Source organism: Harpia harpyja, chromosome 5, assembly GCF_026419915.1.
Source record: "Harpia harpyja isolate bHarHar1 chromosome 5, bHarHar1 primary haplotype, whole genome shotgun sequence".
In the NCBI taxonomy this organism is placed as follows: Eukaryota; Metazoa; Chordata; class Aves; order Accipitriformes; family Accipitridae; genus Harpia; species Harpia harpyja.
This window is the reverse complement of record NC_068944.1, coordinates 49,638,736-49,655,289: the sequence shown is the minus strand read 5'-3', so window position 1 is coordinate 49,655,289 and position 16,554 is coordinate 49,638,736.

Below are 16,554 nucleotides of genomic sequence, written 5' to 3'. Positions count from 1 at the left end.
TCTCCTGGAACAAGTTTCTATGTTCCAGCTTCCAGATCAAAAGAAGAACCTGCCAAAGGTCATGAAGTACCTTAGGGGCTTGACCCCATTGGGATCCACTCAAAGGCTTAATAATTTTGTCATGCAAGACTAATATCTATGTCAATCTGAGGGCTATGTTACACAGGGCAAGACACTGGGAGACACTGAAGTATCTGAGGTGAAACCCATCTGTATCTCTTCATAGGTCTGCCAGAATAAACAAAGGAATATATGTCAGTTATGTGGCTTGTATGTAGAGCAAATATACACTTAATCTTCTGGTGAATCACCTTTTTCACACAAAGATCATCAGTCATCCCTAGCAGAACAGCTGCTCAGACACATTCGGCTATGGCCTCAGAAACCTCCCACACCAATGTCATGAGTAAAAAGCTAAAAAAGTGATGGTCTGCCAGATTGGAGGGTCAAATAGCAGCCTGTAATCTCTTGTAATAGGGGAGAGTGTGACTACTGATATTCATTCTTCTTTCTTGATGGCCTTATGCAGAAGCAAATAGTTAGGAGAAAAAAAACTTATGAAAAAGTAAAAAATAGGTGACCTTCACAAGAAATGAATAATTTCCATCACATATTCTCTTTCATATTGCTGCATTATGTGCCTCAGCTAAGAATTTGCCTTGATTTTATTATTTTTTATTATGAAAAAATCATATATTGGAAAGTGTCAGCTCCTGAAACACTGACCTAGAAATATCTGCCTATTATCAGAGTCTCTTCTAAAGAATCTCATTTTTTTATTTCCTTACAAGAGAACCAAGCAGGGGGAAAATGAGAGTGATTTAAAAATCTCAATAACAAAGAACCAGAACTTAGCAGTTTCAAACAAGAATCACTAACTAAACCAAGCTTACTCTTTATTAGATGCCATCGATTAAATGCATTATCTCATGCTTTGTCTTCAGCTCATATCTACAGAAATTATATTATTACAATTTGAATTCATAAATTTTAGCAAAACAGTAAGCCCACAGAAGTAGTGTCTTTATCACCTTATAAGAGATAGAAACATTTTTGCAGTCATGAAATTTTATGTAGACTGGCTCATATTTTTCTGTTCTTTATAATGGCCATTTTGATCTTTAAGGCCTGAGAAGTCAAGTTGTTTTGTTTACCAAAACAAAATGTTCTTCTGCAAATCCATATGTCCATGTATCTGGCAGTCAGCCCCTTCTAGACATGTTTGAATCTATTGGCCAAATTTGCTAAACAAGTAGTCTCGAAGTTTTTATTTCCTGCAGGTTGCATGGAGCAGTCAAGAAGAAGGGAGGAGACCTATGCATGTCCTGTCTAGGGAAGGACTACAACCTTTCTTGGAGTTCAGGGAATGCACCTAGGGACTGTATCACCAGGCGCAGCTGTGGAGGACACAAAGCTTCAGTGGTTTTGCTGCTCAGTCATTTGTTTCAAATACAGGCCAGAGCAATCATTTCCACTGACAATTCTAAAAGGTCACAGAGACTTCTGAAATTTGTGCGTAATGGATTGTACCCTGATTGACTGCAAAATGAATTATTCATGGCCCAATAGTGTTATCTTTCACCTGAGATGTACAAAAAACTAATAACAGAATAGAATGGTTTGGGTTGGAAGGACCTTAAAGATCCTCTAGTTCCAATCCCCCCTGCCATGGGCAGGGACACCTTCCACTAGACCAGGTTGCTCAAAGGCCCATCCAGCCTGGTCTTGAACGCTTCCAGGGATGATGCATCCACAACCTTTCTGGGCAACATGTTCCAGTGCCTCACTATCCTCACAGTGAAGGATTTCTTCCTTATACCTAATCTAAATCTACCCTCTTTCAGTTTAAAGCCATTACCCTTTGTCCTATCACTACATGCTGTTGTAAAAAGTCCCTCTCTGGCTTTCTTGTAAGCCCCCTTTAGGTACTGGAAGGCTGCTATAAGGTCTCCCTGCATCCTTCTCTTCTCCAGGCTGAACAACCCCAACTCTCTCACCCTTTTCTTCATAGGAGAGGTGTTCCATCCCTCTGATCATTTTTGTGGCCCTCCTCTGGACCCGCTCGAGCAGGTCCATGTCTTTCCTGTGCTGAGGACTCCAGAGCTGGACGCAGTACTGCAGGTGGGATCTCACGAGAGAGGAGTAGAGGGGGAGAATGACCTCCCTCGACCTGCTGGTCATGCTTCTTTTGATGCAGCCCAGGATATGGTTGGCTTTCTGGGCTGCAAATGCACATTGCCAAGCCATGTTGAGCTTCTTGTCAACCAACACCCCCAAGTCCTTCTCCGCAGGGCTGCTCTCAATCCACTCATTGCCCAGCCTGTATTTGTGCTTGGGATTGCCCTGACCCAGGTGCAGGACCTTGCACTTGGCCTTGCTGAAATTCATGAGGTTCACAAGGTCCCTCTGGATGGCATCCCTTCCCTCCAGCATGTCGACCACACCACACAGCTTGGTGTCATCAGCAAACTTGCTGAGGGTGCACTCCATCCCACTGTCCATGTTGCCAACAAAGATGTTAAACAGTGCTGGTCCCAATAGTGACCCCTGAGGAATGCCACTTGTCACTGGTCTCCACTTGGACATGGAGCTGTTGACCGCAACTCTTTGAGTGCGACCATCCAGTCAATTCCTTATCCATCCAGTGGTCCATCTGTCAAATCCATGTCTCTCCAATTTAGAGACAAGGATGTTGTGTAGGACAGTGTCAAATGCTTTGCACAATTTCAGGTAGATGACATCAGTAGCTCTTTCCTTATCCATCAGTGCTGTAACCCCTTCATAGAAGGCCACTAAATTTGTCTAGGCATGATTTGCCCTTAGTGAAGCCATGTTGGCTGTCACCAATCACCTCCTTATTTCTCATGTGCCCTACCATAGTTTCCAGGAGGATCCACTCCATGATCTTGCTGGGCACAGAGGTGAGACTGACTGGCTTGTAGTTCCCCGGGTCTTCCTTTTTTCCCTTTTTAAAAATGGGGGTTGTGTTTCCCCTTTTGTAGTCAGTGGGAACTTCCCTGGACTGCCACGATTTCTCAAAAATGATGGCTAGTGGCTTAGCCACTTCATCTGCCAGTTCCCGCAGAACCATGCACGCATCTCATCAGGTCCCATGGACTTGTGCACCTTCAGGTTCCTTAGATGGTCTCAAACCTGATCTTCTCCTATGGTGTGCAGTTCTTCATGCTCCCAGTCCCTGCCTTTCCCTTCTGCAATTTGGGTGGTGTGGCTGGAGCACTTGCCGGTGAAGACTGAGGCAAAAAAGTCATTGAGTATCTCAGCCTTCTCCATGTCCCAGGTAACCTGGTCTCCCATTTCCTTCCAGAGAGGGCCCACATTTTCCCTAGTCTTCCTTTTATCACCGACATACCTACAGAAGCTTTTCTTGTTGCCCTTGATGTCCCTGGCTGGATTTAATTCTATCAGGGCTTTAGGTTTCCTAACCTGATCCCTGGCTGCTTGGACAATTTCTCTGTATTCCTCCCAGGCTACCTGTCCTTGCTTCTACCCTATGTAGGCTTCCTCTTTGTGTTTGAGTTTGTCCAGGAGGCCTTGTTCATCCATGCAGGCCTCCTGGCATTTTTGCCCGACTTCCTCTTTGTTGGGATGCATCATCACTCCTGAGCTTGGAGGAGGTGATCCCTGAATATTAACCAGCTTTCCTGGGCCTCTCTTTCCTCCAGGGCTTTATCCCATGGTACTCTACCAAGCAGATCCCTGAAGAGGCCAAAGTCTGCTCTCCTGAAGGCCAGGGTAGCGAGCTTGCTGTGTGCCCTCCTCACTGCCCTAAGGATCTTGAACCACCATTTCATGGTCACTGCGGCCAAGGCTGCCCTTCAGCTTCATATTCCCCACCAGACCCTCCCTGTTGGTGAGAACAAGGTCCAGCATAACACCTCTTCTTCTTGGCTCCTCCGTCACTTGGAAAGGAAGTTGTCATCAGCACATTCCAGAAACCTTCTGGATTGCTTATGGCCTGCCATGTTGTCCCTCCAACAGATATTGGGGTGTCTGAAGTCCCCCATGAGGACCAGGGCTTGTGAATGTGAGGCTGCTTCTATCTGTCTATAGAAGGCCTCAGCTGCTCGGTCTTCCTGTTTGGGTGGCCTGTAGCAGACCCCCTCTATAATGTCACTTGTCCCTGCCCTCCCTCTAATCCTGACCCATAAGCTCTTGGTCAGCTCCTCGTCCATCCCCAGGAGGAGCTCCATGCACTCCAGCTGGTCATTGACATAGAGGGCAAGACCCCATCCTCGTCTCCCCTGCCTGTCCTTCCTAAAGAGCCTGTATCCTTCCATTCCAACACTCCAGTCATAGGAGCCATCCCACCATGTCTCTGTGATGCCAGTAAGATCACAGCCCTGCAGGCATGCGCACATCTCTAACTCTTGTTTATTCCCCGTGCCTTGTGCGTTTGCATCAAGGCATTTAAGTTGGGCCCCCAATGAAGCTGACTTACTGGCTGGAGTGGCTGAGATTGCTTTGTGCTGCTCTCCAGGTGCTCTCCTGCTGACCGGTGATCCCCCGCCAGGCTCTGGGCATCTATTGCTGGCACTGGCATCAAACTGGTAGGAGTGGGATGGATTGATGTTTCCCTCCCCCAGCAACTTCAGTTTAAAGCCCTCTTCACCAGCTTGGCAAGCCTATGACCGAAGATGCTCTTCCCCTTCTCTGACCGATGGACCCCATCAGCCCCCAGTAGACCAGGTTTCTCAAAGTGAGTGCCATGGTCTAAGTAGCTGAACCCCTGGCTGTGGCAGGTGTAATCAATACCAAAGCAGTAAGGAAGTGTGTAAGGGTTGGTTGGTTGGTCACCATGGGCCAGCACTGACAAGAGCATTTGTTTGTCTGTCTCTCTGGTTTTGTCTTTATCATTAAATGGGCAAAATAAAGACATGACACTTTTAACTGTATATACAGGTGCCTACAATATTTTTCCCAGGGTATCTCTGCAAGAATCTCTTTAGATCCTCTTTCTGAAGCTTATTATAAATTATTTTTGAACTGAGACCCACGTTCCCCACTTCTAATGAAGACTATTAGGAATACCAACATGCGTGCCAACTTACTGTAGGAGCTATCATTAGCTGAGTGACCCAACTAGTCAATTTAAGTAGAAACGAGATAGGTCAAGAGTTTACAGCTACTTTGCAGCCCTTTGCTTGTTTCATTAAATCCATCAAGGATTTAAAGCAGCAAGTTATCTAATAAGGCAACTTCCAGAAGAAACATGATAGCAAAGGTCAGAGCATTTCAAGCAGGAACAGGACCGCTGCTGAAAGGTTTATGAACTTTCAACTAAGTAACTGACCTCCCAGTATTTCAGGTCCAGACACATCACAGTCATTAAAGAAAGTAGCCCCTTCTCAAGTAACAGTATTTCTATGTCCTTCTCAGCATTTGAATGGGAAGGAAGGCAGAAATAATTTAGAGGTGAGATTTGCAAAACTGGCTAAATCAACTTGTGATTTTGGATATCCCTCCTAGATAACGAAGAGGCTGTAAATGTCAGGCATGTTAAGTGCTTGAAATAGCTTTTGTGCTTACCTGCAACACAAAGCAGTCACCCATATGTAGGATAACCATATACACCATTTCTATGACTTTAAAAAGGAAGCTGTTTAGCCAGAGTTGAGAGTTGCTCATGCACTTTACTTCTGTGAATATTCCTGCCTGACATTACCTTACAAAGAAGCTAATTCAGAACTACAACGTGTTTCAAGGGTTGTGTTGAGCAAACACATAGCATCCTCCTCAGATGCTTAGCTGGCTGAGCTCTCAAAGCCTTATGATGGCATTTCACTGCGTATCTGTTCAGATGTAACAAGGTGATGTTGTACTGCCTCATCTGATCTGTTTATCTCTAAAGGTCAGGTGATATTCTAATGGGATATAACACAGAAAAACAGGCAATATTTTAGGTATTACTGGGGCATAGCACCTTCCCACATCACAGTATCTAAACGTCATTAGCCCTGCTGAAGATAATGGGTCTTCTCACTTGAATAAGACAGGGAGGATATGGACTTGTGAATTTTATTTAAACATCTTGGCCCAGAAAACAGTATGAGAGAATGGAAAATTACTACTTTACATAGGAGAAAAGCTACAACTTTTTGTTGTTTAAGATACCTAGCGTGTATATGAGTACAAAAGAGGTATGTCACACTGTGTCAGACTGTGAAATGCCATTGTTAAGGTATCAGGTTATAGCAAAAACCTCAGATGAGTGCCAAGCTATGGAAAATATCACAGACATGTATGGAAACCCCAGCAACAGACAAATACTTTCTGGAATATCTGCCAGAGCAAAAAGAGCTCAAGTTTGGTTCTGCAGCGCCTGCCTCCAGAAGTGTTGTTAGCTTTCAACCATAACTACCTGGGAGATGTCTGACTGCATATTTCCTTGCTTTTTGCTCCTTTCTGTGGCATGGTGAGAGGTACCCTAACACCCAAAAATCTCTGGAATAGGCCTCAATGTTATAGACCTAACAAGATCTAAAAGATGCTGTTAGTATGGATGCTGTTACGTTAATATATGTGGTCATTGATGAGACTATTCTCAGTTCAATTAGGCAAGTGAAAAGTCACATGCTCAGCACTATGTTGTCATAAGCCAGACGTATCCTAGTGAGTAAAACACCTGTACTGGCAGAGAAAATCTGTTAACATAAGAATAAAATAAACACAGTGCCAGTGCTGATCCATATTCACCTGTTAAAGGAATCAGTTCAGTACATTATAGGACTTCCGCAGTACAACCATTACATACACACAAGACATGACAACATTTAATGTCAGAAAATCCCAGACTATTACAGTTTTATTAAAATAATTCACTTGCACTGAAATTCAAATCTTCACCCAGGAATGGGAATCTGAAGCTGTATCTCTTTGGATACGTCTATTGTGAGCTTTCATCACGCTGACATTTTTTTCTCTGCTGAGATATGCTTGATCTTGGCCGTGGAAGCATAGAGCTGATGTTCAACCTTGGGCCCAGAATATTAAAACACCTGAAGTTAGTTCTAATAAAAACAAAGAAATGTTGTGATAAGAAAGTGCAATGAGATCTAGAGAACCAGAGCTGCTGTCAGAAGAAAGTATTAACAATATCAATGTGACAATAGGAGAAAAGTCTTAACCTGGCAGCACATCTACAGATGAGGAAATGTTTGCCTCTCATGAGTTAAAGTCAATCAAAGATAAGATAAATATGGGATAAAGCACAGCAGTGAATACTGCCTTAGCTAAGACATTTAGAAGTTAAGCGCTGTGCTTCCTCTTCAAAAATAGTACTATGTCAGCAAGAGAAGCAGTGCTTCTCACGGTCTTCCTCCACAGGATATTCTCCTTTATATTTGCCTGGAAAGAGAATCCATCCCCAAGAAAGATGGTCAGGAACACATACTTCCTGTGATACCCACTGCTGAATAAGGTGATTGATGCTATCCCTGCCATCGGTGTGAAATTTTGTTCTTATCCAGTTTCGTGTATCACCTGTCCTGAAAATCCCAGAAAGATTCAAGACACCAAAAGAAGCATTAGTGAGAACCCCCCCCCTATTTCAAACACTCATATACTGTCAGGAATAAACACAGAGAGATGCATGGCCTCCCAATGAACATTCCTGTCATGTATTTCACGCCATCTGACCATTTCACGAGCTCCCACCAGAAACTACCTGCTTTTGTCTCTCTGCATGCTTTACCATTAACTGTGCATGGATACAGAGAATATCCCTTGTTTTCATACCCTGTGAATAAGCATTTGTTCTAAAAATAAAATTCAAATAAAAGAAAACACTGTAATTTTGACTGACAGGAAAATTATCATAACAGGAGGAAAAAATTGCTAAAAAGTTGCTGTTCTTGTTCCCATCTATCTGCCATACCCACATTCACATTAAAAGTTTGGTCACACAGACTTGTTCTGAGTAAATGGAAGGACATTCAGGCTAGGTATTAGAAAATAAAATCTTTCTCCCTTAATCCTAGTGGAAGTTATCACAACAAATTTACCAGTTTTTCCAAGTATACACAGAAGACCATAGTTCAGAAATGCCTTTCTCTGGTGGTAAAAAGATGATTAGGAATTAATAAGCATAAAGCAACAGTATCAGGGAACAAGGGTAGATGCATAGCCTTCCCAAATACAGCCATCAGACACACATAATATACCATGAATTAGTATCAGAAAAGACAGTTAATATATAAGATCATAGAATTTTTATTATTTCTGGAGAATTGTATACAATGTCCAGACAGTTTTGGACATCCAAAAAGAAGAAAGATAAGTTAAAGGTCTGTTACTATCCTTTCTGGGCAACATGGCTGATCTAAGAATTTTTAAGAATTAGATTTTTTCCTGTTGGTACACTGAGTCTAAACAAGGTATATATAGTTCTAAAAGCTTTTCTACAAACACCATGACTCTTTTTCATATTTATATTGAACACATTTTCCTTATTTCCTACCTAACATTTCTTGGATGTGTCATTGTCAAGTAGTGCTGGTTACTCAGAAAATATATGGCTATAGGTTATTGAAGTACAAACCATCTGTACTTCCCAAAGGAGTTATTCAGATGAAAAAACAGACCAACATGTCTTTTTCATTGCAAAACTGCCAAATAAATAAATAAAAAATAGGACTACGCAGAAAACCACAGGATTTAACTTGTGTTTATTCATCCTCAGTAAGAGACCTTCTATGACTTGTTCCTTGGAAGATGGTCTTTATCTCCTCCAGCTTCTGTAAGGGCTTCTTGAAGGTCTCTAGCCTTTTTCCCTTTCCTTCTCCCTTGCACAACTCTCATATATGCAAATCCAGTATTATCTCTAAATATCCATTCAGATGGATAATCTTCATGCAGATATGTCTTCTGGCCAAACAAAAATCTTGGCCTGTTGCCAGATTTCGGACTATTAACTTCAAGGTCACCATGGGGAAAAATGGTTTTTTAACACCCTTCTTTGCTTGGGCAAGAGGGCTAATACCAGTTACCAATAATAATTCAGGCCTCATCCAAGGTACATGTAAACCCTTCCAGTTCCTTCTGTTAAGATACTAGGGTGCAAAGCCTATTCATCCAACCAGCTAAAAATTAATTGGGGCTCTCACTGTCTCACACCCTCACTGCTGCAGTGTCCTTTCCTCCAGCACTGGCAAACACAACCTTTCCACTGTTTGCTAAGATAATTTTCTTGTTCTGCCTTTTAGATTGTGTCATCACCTCTTTGAATCCCAAATGTGTTCTTTGTCACATTAAACACACACAACTTGCTTTGACTTTCAAGGTCCTTTGCAGATTTCTTTCTCCTGACCTATTAGCTGAAACTGGGAATCAAAGTGCCAGCTCTTGTCTGTGATCAGCAGGTGTCCGTTTATGTTTTCAAGCAAGCATGAATTTAGGCATCCCTTCATGCTTGGGAGAAGCTCTAAAAAAACACTCAGAAAACTCCTTAAAACTGTCCTTTTCCATGATGCCTTCAAAAATGAAGCCAGATAGGTTTCTATTTTCTGATTCCACCACCTACTCTGGTGGCTAACACTGTCCATTGTCTTCTTTCATGTCTTTGTTGTCTCTCATTTTAAATGTACCATGATTTGATGGTTTTTTTTAAAATAAGGAATTGTCTTCCTTTCCCCTGTGTTTCTACATAGTTTAACAAACACAACAGTTTTCTGGTCTGTGACTGGGCTTTTATGGTATGTCTAGGTTAGCAAGTGGTACAAACAAGTAGGAGCTGATATGGCCAGCAGAACTGTTGTTGCTGGGGTCCTGACATCCATGCTATAAATATTTCATGAGTCCACTAGCTGCCCTCCTGGAGGGCAGGTTCACTTCCAGTTCACTGTCACCTAAAATTGCTCCACAATCACAGCCAAAGCACAGTAAATGGGAATGGTGTGGAGATTCATTTAAAAATTACATTCCTGATCTGAAGTACACAACTAAAGTAGACACATCCTTAATGTCACAGGAAAAAGGAAAAAAGTATGTTACTATCTATACATGTGGAAAGTTGACTGCTCAGTCATGAGGGTGTATTCTTTTGGGGTGATTATTCTCTCACATGTTAATTTGTGTTGCTAAATAATGCACTGAATAAATGGGGAACGTGGGGAAGATAGCAGAAGCTACACTACTCGTTAATTCTACAATAAAGTACCTTTGAATAAACTACTGGAAGCATAGTCTACTCATACAGAAATACTGTTCTAATGTCTGGATTATTTGAAGATGACCTGCAATCCTCGTATTGTCATGTTTTTCTATAGTATCACCAACTTTTTTATTTCCATCATGTCACAGAGCTCCTTCACTAGCAGACTTCAAGCATTTGGGGAACCATAAGCCAGCACATAACTGGAATATATAATAAAGGAATAGAGTTTTAATGAAGAAAAGTATCATTATATTCTTTGCAGTGGGGGGGGGGGGTTGTAATAATGTCAACTCTCAATGAGTAAAAATGACTCAGTCTCTCTGGGGCTGATGTTTGGAAGTTGACTTGAGCACTTCCAGGCTTGTGTCACGTCATAACAGAAAATCCTACCCAACCTACAGAGATCCCAGGTGGGATCATTACCCTAATCAGCATCAGGCATCTCTGAGAATCCCTAGGTCTAACTAAGGGAAGAGTGGTCCCCTATGATGACAGCATAAATCTGTGGCATATCAGATGGGCAAAATGGTCTTACTCCCTGACATTCAGCTCTTTTGTTAATGCTTCTGAAGCTGTGATTAGTAAGTGCCCTAAGGGGAACTATTTTAATCCTCCCTGTTTCTCTTAACAAAGAATTGTTTTTCAGCAGCCTTTACTAAAATAAAGAAATAAAAGGAATCATCTTCACATATTTTATCAGAAAATCCTGCAGACCATTATCTGAAAGCCAGAACCAACACTTCACAATAGTGAAGTTAATGGCAAAAATAAAAATGTAAACCTACAGAATCATAAAGGTCTCTCTGATTAGGTGGGCTGATAACCTGGTTCTTCTTTCTTCCATACAGTGTTCTTAGCAATTACAATATCATTAAGTTATACAACCATCCCTTCAATTAATAAAGACTAATATTTCAGTCCACACCCTGTTAGAGTTATAGATCTCCTTGAATATTTGGATATCTGGAATAGCAATCCTGCTACTGATAGGATGGATAGAAAATCTGACCAAATATGGCATTGGTTTTTGGGCCATAACCACGTGCTTTCCTTTGCTATCAGACTGGACCACACTGGACACTATCTGCAGCTGCTCATACCCTATTCAAGAACTTATACAAATGAGCTGGACAGCCTTTGAGAATCACCTAAAATCACCTACTTTGAGAAAGGAAGAAACAAGTTTTAATTTTGTTTTGGGATATGTGCCAGTTGTTGCAAGGCTACTTCTGTGTCTTAGGAGTTGAAACTGTGAATTTCCATCTTGGTGAAAAAACTCTTACCATACTGTGTTCAGGCATGCATGATCAGAGCTGTTCTTCGGTCAGAGGCCAAAAGCCTTTTAAAGTCCTTTTAAAGTTCTAAAGTCCATGTCAGGTTTCTGATTCATGAGAAGTACAATACTTACTGTAAAACTTACTGTGAAACAGAGTTAAATGCTCTCCTGAACTTATGTGGCAAGTTTATGGTGTGAGGGAGGAAGAAAAGAGCTTAATCCCTTTCTGAAACCGAATGATTAACTTAAAGCCCTTCACAAAAACATTGGGTCTTTATATCAGTCATAGTTCACAGGCTGCAGAGCAGCATTTGGTTTCTCAGAAGTTCAAGTGTGGCCTCCATGCCAAGGTTCAACACTTCATATAGGTGCTGCTAGATAATCTAAAGCCTAGTCTGTGAAAAGAAGTAAAGCAGAAGGCTCTGCTGAGACTGATATATCCATTCTCCTCTTATTCTCCAGTGTTATGTGTATACCCTGGCTCCTAGGGTCAAGAAAGTTGTCTGCTGCTTCTCTCAAGTAAAACAATTTCATAGGTTGATGGTAACCAGAAAATCATCAAAACTTTCCAAAATACCTTTTTGTCTGCTTCCTAGTCCATGTCCTAGTTTACTGGATGTATCCACATTGATTGTGTGTCTTCCTTCAGCATTCTGATACTCCCAATGATCACCCAGTTTGCAAGTAAATGCATTCTTATTTTTGGAAAGCCACAAAACTGATCTAATCATTCACTGTGAACTGCAATAACTGCCAAGACGTCCCTGCCATATGCCATAATCCTTGGAATATTGCCCAATGCAGAAAATCCTGGGGCTAGACCTTTCTGAGTGTTTCCAGTGGACACTGACAGACATGGTTCCACAGATCTCTGCTGTCATTCTCTGCATCTTCTTTACATAGGGAATCACAAACTCTAGACAATACTTAGCTCCACTACTGAAGAGTAGAACAAGTACACCAGCATTAAGACAAGTAAACCCAGAACCATCCACCCCCCCACACCTCCATCTACATACACCTTTTCCCACAGGAATACAAGGCAAGAATGCAGGTCTAATTAACCATCTAATGAACAAGACTCTGCTTCATTGTAAAACCTGTGTGTTTCAGCAGCCACATGCACTGTGCAACTAGGGGACAATCTTGTTTATTTGCCTAAGTATGAGTGTTAATCCAAGCTGCCCTGTGCCTTCATGTGGGATCTGTCTCTGTCTCACTGTAGCACATAAAGAATGAAAGCCACAGCCTTCTCTCTTTTCAAAGGCGTTGATTTGCTCACGTTCCCTCAAGTGGTCTTTAATTGGTCCCATGCCTTTGGTATGGCCGTGACACTGTCTACCAATGAGGTACACTCCTGGTTTTCAAGAGGTGGAATTTGACCCTTTCATGGTTCGGGAGTCCTCACCACTTTCACCAAACAGCAGTGAATTCTGCCTTTAGATCTGTTCTGCACATCTCACTGTGATCACCTGTACCTATTTGCTATCTGCCCAGTCTTCACCAGCTCTTCCCTGAGACCTTCCACCTATGCAGTTCTTCATCGCCCTCTTTCTTGCATGAGCAGCAGGATCTAATTCTCCCTCTTTAGGCTGATAAGACATTGTCTTTAGCTCCTTCAAAGTTAACACTGCAGCTTGTAGGCTGGAGAGTGGAAAAGGTAATTAATGGCCCCAGTGATCTCAGAAAGAAGCAAAGCTGCTCCAAGCTGATAAGTTTCTTTTGTTCTTGGAAAGGGAGATGTTTCCTCAGCTACTTTATTCTGGAAGACAGGCAGGTGTGGCAGGCAGCCAACCAGACAGGTTTGGTAAAAGCAAGACTAACTTCGCTAGAAGGATGCTTTTTCTCCTATGAGTCTGAAATTAGTTGTAGTTTCAGTCAAAATGCTATCCCACATTAACAAAACCCAGTAATGGAACGTGTATTTACATAGCACATACATGTTGTGTATATATATTGATATACATACATATATACATATATATAGACAGACAGTAAGCTATAAAAACACAGAGGCATAGGTCTATTCAATGGGAAAAAGGCTTTGAGGCAAGGGAGTGAAACATCATCCACAACAAGCCAGACTTCGGCACGTTCATTAGAGGCATGATGCGTCCTCTAATGACCATGGCTAGGGATTAGCTGCGTGTCCTTCTGGAGGGATGGCTTTCTCCAGCTGACAGACCGGAGAGTTCAGCCCCGGTGAGCTGTCACTGCTGCCACATGGCCGGTAGACAGGACAGAACGTCTGTGCCAATCATTTCTTGTGATCCCAAATATTCCCCACAGGATGTTTTATTACAAGGAGCAGAAAAATGCATGGCAGCCTGATTCTAGCTGTCAGGACTATGTTTTTGATGAAACGATGTCATAGAAAACCGCTCCTTTTTCTTTCAGCAAAACAATACAAAAACCAGAATTTTGGGAGTGAAGTTAGTCATATTTTGCAGCATTGCTTCAGACATTACTGTATAGTCATATTTGTTTAAATTTTCAAGATTCCTTCACCATGAGGAGAAATCTGAACTTTTTTTCTTTTCCAATTCAATCTGAAACATGAGCAAAATAATTCAGACTTCTTCCCATGGTCTTAACAGCCATGCACATAGTTTGCAAAATACTGTCCTATTTAATATAAAAGGGGTCTAAAGATCTCTCAATTTCTGTATAGATGACTCTAATGAAATTTCCAAGGCATAAATTTGGATATAGAATCAATCACATTTAATCAAATGTAGTTCTGATCTAAAGCAGATTTGATGAGTCTAAATTCTTCAAAAATATCCAATGATTTTGACTCTTCTTCCCCACTAAAATCCACATCTATTTTTATGTAAAATTTTAGATTGATATCTACATCTACCTCCTCTTGCCTGCCTCAGAGACCTCCCTGAAGTGAGACTGCTAGTTGATCATTTCCTGCCCAGCTGCATACAGGTAACCTAAGGATAGCTTCTCCGATCAGTATGATGCTGGGGCTAGAGAAGAGGTTCCCAATGAGCAACATGAGAAAATGGACCACATTCACCATGGGGACCTTTTAGTCTGACCAAGTTTAGACATGCAGATCTGTCCTGGGTTCAGCTGGGATAGAGTTAAATTTTTACAGGAACCTGGGAGGTGGGGGGGCATAGCCGGGGCAGCTGACCTGAACTAGCCAAGGAGCTCTTCCATACCATGTGACATCATGCTCAGTATATAAATGGGGAGCGGGCCAGGGGAGGGGAGCTCTCTCGACTTTCGGTGGGGGAAGTGGCGGAGCGTCGGGTTCCGGGTGGTGAGCAGTTGCACTGTGCATCACTCGTTTTGTATATTCTTTCATTAGTACCGTTGTTGTTGTTGTAACCTTTTTTGTGTTGTCCCAGTAAACTGCCCTTACCTCAACCCTCGAGGTTCCAGGTTTTTTTTTCTTTTCTCTCCTCCGTCTTCCCCCTATCCCACCGGAGGGGGGCGGGAGGAGTGAGCGAGCGGCTGGCGTGGTCCTTTGTTACCGGCTGGGCTGAAACCACGACAAGATCTTACCTAAAACTGATGGTAATTCATCTTCATTGTTGATGAGCATAATCATGTGTCTGGTGCTACAGCAGCTGTGATTTCATTCCACACGTACCTTCTTACGCATGTTCAAGACTGCCAGTGACGCGGACGCAGGTACAGCCATCCCTTTAAAATGTTTCAAGTTTCAGGAAGACTTACAGCACCACACAGCTAGGCCGAGTCGAATTATTTTTGACATTCGCAGCAGATGAAAAGTAACTTGGAGAAGAGGCTGTCAAGGAGCTGTGCAATGGGGCTGCATGTCTCATGTCTGCATTTCTGTTTCAGGGGGACTGCTCCTCATTAGCACTGATATCACCAAGTAGAGTCAGGCATACATGGTATGTAAAGTCAAATATAGTAGTAACTCATTGTTTTCTACCCCACCAACATGAAAATTTTATGTCTTCCCTTTTTACCAGATACTTTTGAACCCAGGGCTCCCTGCTCTTACAGTGCATAGAACTACACCACAGGGTGGAAATGTGCACGTAGAAGTGAGATGTGTGGGATGTTATTACTACAGTGACCTGTGGTGACCTGAATTCAGTCACACCAGTGATTAATTTTTCTTGTACTTACAGAAAGCTGCAAGCTAAGAGCAAGGGGGAACCTCTGTAAAATAACAACGAACACAGCCAGAGAGAAAATTGCATCAGACATGAACACATTCTAAATGCTGACTGAGAGCACCCCCCATTTCCTTCCTTGCTGCCTTCAAAACTTTCCCTAATCTCCTCATCCTTCCAGCTTACAGCTCAATTTACAGTGCTCCTGAAGTGACACCCCCCCCCCCCTTCTTTGGCTTTTTGTTTTCCTTCTATTCCTACACTTCCCATTTTTCTTCGATGCCTGCTGAACCATTGTTTTCTCGATCTGTCGTCATTACTTCAGACAGTCCCTTAAACATTGGAAGGGGGGCTGCAAAGCAACCACCAAAACCCAGATTCACACACCTCCTCCTATCTGTAACGGAGTCAACACAGTCTTGAGCCTAATTTAGTCTACCTTTTCCTAATTATAAATACAGATATAATGAAACCAACTCCATGAAAAAGTCAAATGACACTTTCTTTAGACAGATTGCTTCGACTTTAAAAGTTAATAAACATGGCTCTAGAGGATGAGGCTTACCTCAGCTTCATTTACAGAACCCAGACAGCTCCTTTGCAAAATGTGACTGCGAAACCACTGTATAATTAAAAAACCCCTGTGATTACATGCTCCAGATCTGCAATATCATATATCCAAGAAAGATGAAGCCTGCTCTAAGCTCTAAGTTATGCAACTTAGTTTAATAAAGCACATTATAAAGTAATTTATATCGTAATTCACAGCAAATTATGCATTTTAGAAAAATAATTTTTGCTTCAAAATTCCTTTTTCTAACGAAGCAACAGATAAGCACACAGATAAATACTGCAGAATTGACTGGAGAAAAACAAGCAGAAAGTAGAAAGGTGTTTATAGTACTGTTTTCTCATATTTTCATGCATCAGGAAACTGCCATTTTCACCTGAAGGCAGGAAGCACTGGGTATTCTATTGGAACCCTGTCCTGCATGGTCAGT